The sequence below is a fragment of the Amblyomma americanum genome, chromosome 7 (assembly GCF_052857255.1).
Source record: "Amblyomma americanum isolate KBUSLIRL-KWMA chromosome 7, ASM5285725v1, whole genome shotgun sequence".
NCBI lineage: Eukaryota > Metazoa > Arthropoda > Arachnida > Ixodida > Ixodidae > Amblyomma > Amblyomma americanum.
Window position 1 is genome coordinate 154,760,036 of NC_135503.1, and position 8,575 is coordinate 154,768,610.

The following is an 8,575-nucleotide window of genomic DNA, read 5'->3' on the forward strand; positions in this document are numbered from 1 at the left end:
CGAGAAAAAGGCTGAACTGAGAGAATTAAGGAAAAACATTTATGTGAATGAAAATCTTACAGTGCAGAACAAAAAACTTTTCTGGCACATGAAGTCACGAGCTGATGAAAAAGGGTACCAGTTTGCGTGGCACAACAATGGAAAAATGTTTGTATGCCGTGCTCCCCGCTCTCGGGTTATCAGAATTGTCACGATGCAAGACCTTGATAACATAAGGTAAAGGCATTCAACAGCTTTAGTTCTTTATTTACTCATCCGTGAAAATGATAGCCCCTTTCCACGGATGTAAGTACTACGATAGGCATTAGTTTAAAGAAAGTACAACCTTACGTCAAAACAACCGGTTTTCTTTGATCCATTTGAATGCCCAAAGCCTAAAAAGTAAACACGAGTCCGTCTGCATGCTCCTAGATGAATTAGACCACAAATTTGATATCTTGGCTTTTTCTGAGACATGGTTTCGGGATGATTCTGATGTGGTACACTTCCCAGGATACAGATGTGCCTCACTATGTCAGAAAACTAAAAAGGGGCGAGGTGTAGCCTTCTATGTTAAATGCGACTTCTCCTTCAATGTCATTCGCGATTTCAGTGTTATGCATGACCACTATGAATCTCTCATGATTGAATGTGTTAGCAATATATTTGTAGTTATGTACAGGCCACCCACTGGAATTGTTTCTACGTTGTTAGAGTTCATTGAACGCATGCTTGATTACTGCTCACAGCTGGGTAAATCCCTGATTGTCACGGGTGATTTTAATATTAACCTGCTTTATTTCGGGCCCTTCTCTTGTAGGAAATGTAGGAAACCATGGATCGACAATGAGCTGTTAAGAAGAATAAAAGAAAGAGAGAGACTGTTTGCCACTTTTATAAAGACAAGGCAACCAGAGCACTTAATAAAATTAAAAAAAGTGAGAAATAGACTGAGCCGAGATATAAAGTTAGCACGCGAAAGGTATTATCAGAATAAATTCACTAATATTCTTAATGACCCCCAAAAAGTCTGGAAAGCATTAAATGAACTGCTTCCTAACGTTAAAGAAAGTTCTGTTTCTGAAATAAGCGATAACGGAACAATGTACACAGGAGATTTACTCGCGAATAAGTTTAATTAACATATTCTAAAAAGCGGATCATCAAGTGCTTTGAACACTTGGAACCCTACCTATAGATCTTATATTTCTACTAGTATAAGCAGGTCTTTATTTCTCGCACCTACAAATGACGCGGAGATAAGTAGCCAACTGCTCAAATTAAAGAACTCAGCAGCCTGTGGTGTTGACGGCATTACAGCAGAGCCTATAAAAGCAGTCGCGGTGTACATAAGCAAACCATTGTCATACATTTGCAATCTCATATTGTCTACTGGTATTTTCCGTGATGAATTAAAAGTTGCAAATGTATCGGTAATATTTAAAGAGGGTGACAGGAATGACTTTAAAAACTACAGACCAATTTCGATCCTGACAATTTTTTCTAAATTAGTTGAACAAGTGATTAATGAACGTATCCTGAATTTCTGCGCTGTAAATAATATTATAAAAGAAAGACAATATGGGTTTCGGAAGCAACAGTGTACGGAAACGGCGCTGCTAAACATAAAAGAAAGAATAGTAAGCAACTTTGAAAATAAACTGTATACAATAGGAATATTTCTTGACTCTAAGAAAGCATTTGACTCCAACAAGCATGACATCTTATTACTAAAGTTAAATGAATATGGGATGAGGGGAATTGCTCTTAACCTAGTTCAAAGTTACTTAACTAACAGGCTACAGTACACAGAAATACCTAGTTCGTGATCCGCACGGGGAGAAATCAAATTTGGTGTACCACAAGGGTCTATTCTCGGCCCGCTTCTTTTCCTTTTATACATCAATGATATCATTAACGTGCCTCTTACTACAGACATAATCCTATATGCCGATGACACTAACATTTTTTTTTCTGGTGAAAATTTATGCGCTGTTCAACGAGAAGCTAATATCAGGCTAAATAAAGTGTATGAGTGGCTTAGAATAAACAAATTCGAATTAAACACTAAGAAAACGAAATACATTATTTTCGGCCTCGTGGTAGTCATATCGATGACACCATAGTATTAAAGTAAAAAGAAGTCATCCAGCGCTGCTCATTTCATAGAGTTCTTGGAGTTGTGTTTGAAGAACATTTGAACTGGTCAAATCATATCGACAACATAAAAACCAGTATTGCAAGATCCATCGGTATTATAAATAAACTAAGGAACCTATTACCTCCACAATTAAAAAAAAAACAGCTATATTATAGTCTAGTGCATTCACGCCTTCAATACTGCTTATCCGTTTGGGGAACGACGACAAAAACAAATATAGATAAGTTGTTTTACAGAAACGCGTATTACGCATTATTGAGAACGCACCCTTCACGAGTCAATCCGCTCCGCTGTTCAAGAACAATGTATTAACCATAGAAAATCTCATTAACAGGAGAACAGCAATTACCATATTCCACGCAATAAAGCTTAATGAAAGAGAATTTCTTCGAAAACACCTCCCTAACGAACACGAACATAACACAAGGTAGACCACTTACAACAAGATTAAAATAAGAACTGATTACGGCATGCAACAACAATCATTTGTTATGCCAGATTTTTTAAATCGCCACCCTGCCTTTACGACCTTAGTAAATCAATCATTTTCGTTAGCAGTCTTTAGAAAAGAGTTGAATGCTTATTCGTTGTCACTTTAGGAGAAATTTAACTTCCTAATCATGTCCGGCTGCTTTGAATGCCTGCTGTATATATATATATTTGTTAACCCTCCAGGCCGCTTTTTGTCAATGCCCGTATTATCTTTACCATTGTTCTCTGCTCTTTGGTGCATGTAACAGATTATTTTTCTCTTCACACCCTATGCTGAGGTGTTGTGTGTATTGGGAGGCTGACACTCGTCAGGCATCCGTGCCTTTTTGTCAGCTTCTTAGACAGATGTGTACTTTTTTTCTTGTACCTGTCTGCCTGAAATAAACATTCAAACATTCAAATAACTCCCAGTGAGGCGGCAAACGGACATGAGGCCTAGCAGACACACTTTGCTCAGCGCTCACTTCCGACTCAAGCGCCATCGAACCCTTCGGATCTCAAATGACCAGCGTGCGTAGCTGCATGGATAACTACACCACCACAAACAGCACAAAACATCAGTATAAACTAAATCTGTGGAAGCCTAACTGAATAACCTAAAAAATTTGTTTCGTAGCACGGTCAACAAGCCGCCAGATGTCAATCCGAAGCGCTGCTTCGCTGGCATGCCTCTTGCGTCCGTGATGGTGAAGTGCAGAGCCGCTAGCTCTCCCTCTTGTGAACAGCAGGAAACTCTATGATCGATGGGGCGTTGACGCAAGCGTCTCTTCATGGTGTATCAGGAACGCCTCAAATGTCTGCCTTGTGCGCGCGTCTCTGTACGTTCCTATCGTTTCAGTCTTGTTGAAGAAAGGCTTGCAGTCTTCGGACAATGGATTGCCAGATTGCTTCCGGTTGTTCGTTCTAAGGTGCGAGCGTGCCCACTCAGCCATTCCCTTAAACAGCGGACGGTCTGGCCGATGTACCAACGTCCACACGATAATAGTGTCTTCTATACCCCGTTGCTTGTGCAATCCACATGACGGTTAGCATGGTTTACGGTGCACCTTGGCCTGGCTAGCTTGCAGGCATTCACTTTTTCCATAGGCCCCCTAGTTTTACTTATGCAGTGAACAACACATATGCTCCCGCCTTCGTAAGCATTCTAGTAATTCATTGTCAAATGGAGGTGAAATTCTATAGAGAGGCCCATGTGGAGTGCGACGTAAGTGCACGTTAAACAACCCCAGGTGGTCGAAATTTCCGGAGACCCTCACTACGGATTCACTCATAGCCTGAGTCGCTTTGGGTAGTTAAACTTCCTAAATCAAATCAAATCATTGTCGCAAATGCGTAGACTGCACAAGCCATTCCTCACCCGCCGCGGTGGCCCAGTGGTTATGGCGCTCGGCCACAGAGCCGGAGTACCCGGGTTCAAACCCGACTGTGGCGCCCACGTTTAATAATAATAATAATAATAATAATAATAATAATAATAATAAAAATAATAATAATAATAATAATAATAATAGGTTTTGCGGGAAAGGAAATTGCGCAGTATCTGTCTCCTATATCGTTGGACACCTGAACCGCGCCGTAAGGGAAGGGATAAAGGAGGAAGTGAAAGAAAAAAGGAAGGAAGAGGTGCCGTAGTGGAGGGCTCTGGAATAATTTCGACCACCTGGGGATCTTTAACGTGCACTGACATCCGAGTTTTTATGGAGGAAAAACGCTAAGACGCCTGTGCGCTGTGCGATGTCAGTGCACGTTAATATCACCAGGTGGTCGAAATTATTCCGGAGCCCTCCACTACGGCACCTCGCTCTTCCTTTCTTCTTTCACTTCCTCCTTTATACCTTCCCTTACGGCGCGGTTCAGGTGTCCTACAGTATATGAGACAGATACTGCGCCATTTCCTTTCCCCAAAAGCCAATTATTATTATTATTAATATTATTATTATTATTATGACATCGCACAACGCACAGACGCCATAGCGTTTTGCCTCCATAAAAACGTGGCTGCCGCCGACGGGTTCGAACCCAGGAACTCCGGATCAATAGCCGAGCGCCGTAACCACTGAGCCACCGCGGTGGGTGCGGCCACGTTTCGATGGGGGCGAAACGCAAACGCGCCCGTGTGCTGCGCGATGTCAGTGCACATTAAAGATCCCCAGGTGGTCGAAATTATTCCGGAGCCCTCCACTACGGCACCTCTTCATTTTTTCGCTCCCTCTTTCATTCCTTCCCATACGGCGCGGTTCGATTTTGCACCGAGAAATGTGAGACAACTACTGCGCCATTTCCTTTCCTAAAAAAAAAAAACAATTGCTCAACAGGACTGAACCCCGCCGCGGTGGCTCAGTGGTTAGGGCGCTCGACTACTGATCCGGAGTTCCCGGGTTCGAACCCGACCGCGGCGGCTGCGTTTTTATGGAGGAAAAACGCTAAGGCGTCCGTGTGCTGTGCGATGTCAGTGCACGTTAAAGATCCCCAGGTGGTCGAAATTATTCCGGAGCCCTCCACTACGGCACCTCTTCCTTCCTTTCTGCTTTCACTCCTTCCTTTATCCCTTCCCTTACGGCGCGCTTCAGGTGTCCAACGATATATGAAACAGATACTGCGCCATTTCCTTTCCCCAAAACCAATTATTATTATTAACAGGACTGATCCGATAGAGACGTATAGACTCGCGCATAAGGGAGATATTTCAAGCGTTCCTGGCACATCTTGAAGGAGACGCTTGCGTCAGCACACGTCGATAACGCTAAAAAAAAGAGAAAAAAAGAAGAATCAGGCCCCATGGATGGTAGGAGTGCTTTGTACTGTGTTTCATGCGCATTATTACTTTGACCCATCTCTTGTTGGTGCATCTCTTACCCAATACAAGGCGTTGCGATTGTGGGATATATATTAGTGTCTTTCATGGATATTTCGGTCCACATTTTATTCGTGCAGTGTATTTCAAAGCGCTTCGAATGAAAGCGATCAGTTGCAAGCCAGCGCGTCTCCGTGTCACCTTCACAGCGCAAAAAACTTGGACAGATAACGTTTGTGGTTTGGGGTAGTTAACAACGCAAAGCGACTAAGGCTATTTGGTACGCCGTAGTGAAGGCTTCCCTCATAGCCTAAGTCGCTTTAGGATGTTAAACCTCCATAAACCATAAACCTTATCTGTCCACGTTTTTGCCCAGTTTTCCCGCCTTTTAAAATACGCACCAACTAGCCCAACAACTTTTATTGCGCAAGATATTAAAAAAATTGTCGAGGACATTTAAGCTCCATCTTAAGGGTAATACGCGATAGCGTATAGTGGGTTAGGTTTTCCATTCTGAGCAGTTTGACACCTTTGAAAGCATTTTTCATTTTTTCGATTCTTTCAATTATTTCATTGATTAATTACAGACTAAAAATCTTCTTTAAAACAATCATCAAGCACTGCCTTTTCATTCTGAACATTTTGCACCTTTCAGCGCCCCTTTTTGTACAATTTTCAGTTCTTAATTAATCAGTTGTTTACAATGGCCTCATTCACTCCTTATCGCCTATCACACACCAATATTACTGTCCGGACCCCGTAGAGTATCTGTTACGGCTCCAATTGGATTTAATTTTGTAAATGTGGCGGAAAGTTTGAACCTTGATTCACATCCGCCACCGGTCGGCCCGGTATTACACTGCCTCCGGGATCGGCTTTGTCTTTTGTGCGTCTTTACTATCCCGTCTTTCTATCCCATCTTTCAACTCTCCTACTATCTGCACGTGGTAGCGATTGTGGCTCAGCTTGAGCCAGTGAGCAGGCCTGTGCATTTTCCTTTTCTTTCTTCCTGGCAACAACAGACCAATATTTTATCAATCACTAGAACCAGAAATTACCATGATACAATTTTTTTTACGCAACCCGCTATTATTTCCGACACGCGGTGCCGACTACTACTACGCCGATGGCTTTTCGACGGAAGGTGCTGTATACGCTATCGCGTAATAACGCTTCTTACCATAACAGAGTCAATACACAGATGATTGCTCCTGTCGGAACCAAAAGGACGTTTGCAAAACTAGGGCTGGCAGCTTTGCCAGAGAAGCATAGACGGAAAAATACTAAAGATATATAGAGTGTTCGGTTTGCAAGGTTACACGCCCTGGAAGCTTTCGCACCGCAAACTAATTACACTGTTTTTACCACCGGCTTAAGGTTAGATTTATAGGCCGCTGAAAATACATGATCCGGAAGGTTATAAAAAATTGATGGATCATACAGATCTACTCGTAGCGTATTCCTGAAGGCTTGGTTTAGTCTTGAAGGGTGAAATCTGAAATTGGCGTAGAACAAAGGTGTGTTTATAATAACTACGAAAGAAAAGCAAAGGGAACTAAACAAGTTGACACCTGAAGACGAGAAATGCTGATGGTCCCACATCATATACGTTTTAGAAGAAAGCATGTTCGGTACTGACGAGTATTAGAATAATGCAAGACCAGTGTAACAGCACTCCGCATGGTACTGTATGCAAGCGCATCTACAGGTTTATTTTCTTTAGGAATAGAGGAAGAAAACATTTCGCATTGAACAACAACCAAGCAACGCTGCGCAGTCTGCAACAAATGTACGCCAAGTGGGGGGCACGAAAGAACAGCACACGATAAAACAGCATGCGTCAAAAGAGCGCAGCGACGAAACAACACATGAAAAAAAACGGCACAGTGACAAAACAGCACAGGGAAAAAAGAGCACGGCAACAAAACCGCACTGGGAAAAAACAGCGCGCGTCAAAACAGCACGCCGGACAAAACGGCACAACTACAAAACAGCACGACGACAGAAGAGCGCAGGGAAAAACAGCACGACGACAAAACAGCATAGCAGAGTACGGTGCAGCGCTGCTGGAGGGGTGAACTATCACAGCCATAACCGCAAACGGTAAATCACGACTCCTGCGGCAGGGACATTTAGAGTTAGCGAGTGCTCGTTTCGCGGGTTCATTAAGAAACGGGTCTGACTCATGGATTCACGAACAGCGTTGCTTCAACGGTGCATACGGCAGAACTAGTTGTTATGTACAGTCCTTGCTTGCTTGACATTCCCTGCATTCATTCTACAACTCTGCTTCAGTTTACTCCCACCTGTGTTCTTTAGGTTAGGCTAGGTTAGGTTAGGCTAGGTTAGGTTAGGCTAGCTTAGGTTAGGCTAGCTTAGGTTCGGCTAGGTTAGGTTAGGTTAGAGGTTTCTTGTGGTTCCTGAGGAAAAGGGTCAATTTTGTCGAAAATTGATGTTTTAAAGAAATTGGCTCCTAATCTAAAAACGTCGCTTTGATCAAATGTCGCGAAAATTGATGTTTGGAGATAATTCTCTTTGAAGTGAAAAAAAAAACAGCGTCAATACAAAATTGCATTCAACAAATGCATGCTGGTGCATTAATTTTCAGGTCAGTTGGGTAGACCGTCTCGCAAAGTTCAATAAATGCCGGTCAACCTCAGACAGCCACTGTGCAGCGTAATGGTTAAACATCAAACAACCCGACAATCTCGGCTCGGCTATTTTGCCATCGCTAAAAGTAAACATCACATGCCGGATATATTCAGTGTATGAAGGCCCTGTAGCTCGCTCTAAACAATATTGCTGAGTAGAGCATTCAATTCCCGACTGCGACAGTTTTGAAGAATAGGGGCTTTTTGTACATCCGGAGCCCTAGATCGGGCATATTTGTCCGAATACAGCATCATGATTATCAACCCGCAGGATCGATGCTTCCAGACTAAGTTCTTCGGCGTTATTCATTCTGTTACCCGCCAGAAAAGTGCATATTTGAGATTACGAATATTACCCTACCATGTTCCTTACTTAGTATGTGGAACAAGCGCTCGCTAACTTCAAAGGTCGCTGCCGTATGTGTTGCGGTTTACCTTTCGTTTATGGCTATGATTGTTCGCCCCTTCAGTAGCGCTGCACCGCAATCCGGTGTACCG

The 8,575-nt window shown here is 42.9% G+C and overlaps 1 pseudogene; it reads left to right on the forward strand.

Moving 5' to 3' along the window:
- The first annotated feature begins 6,168 nt into the window (after positions 1-6,168).
- On the forward strand, positions 6,169-6,311 carry LOC144099678 (U2 spliceosomal RNA; annotated as a pseudogene).
- Positions 6,312-8,575: the final 2,264 nt, after the last annotated feature.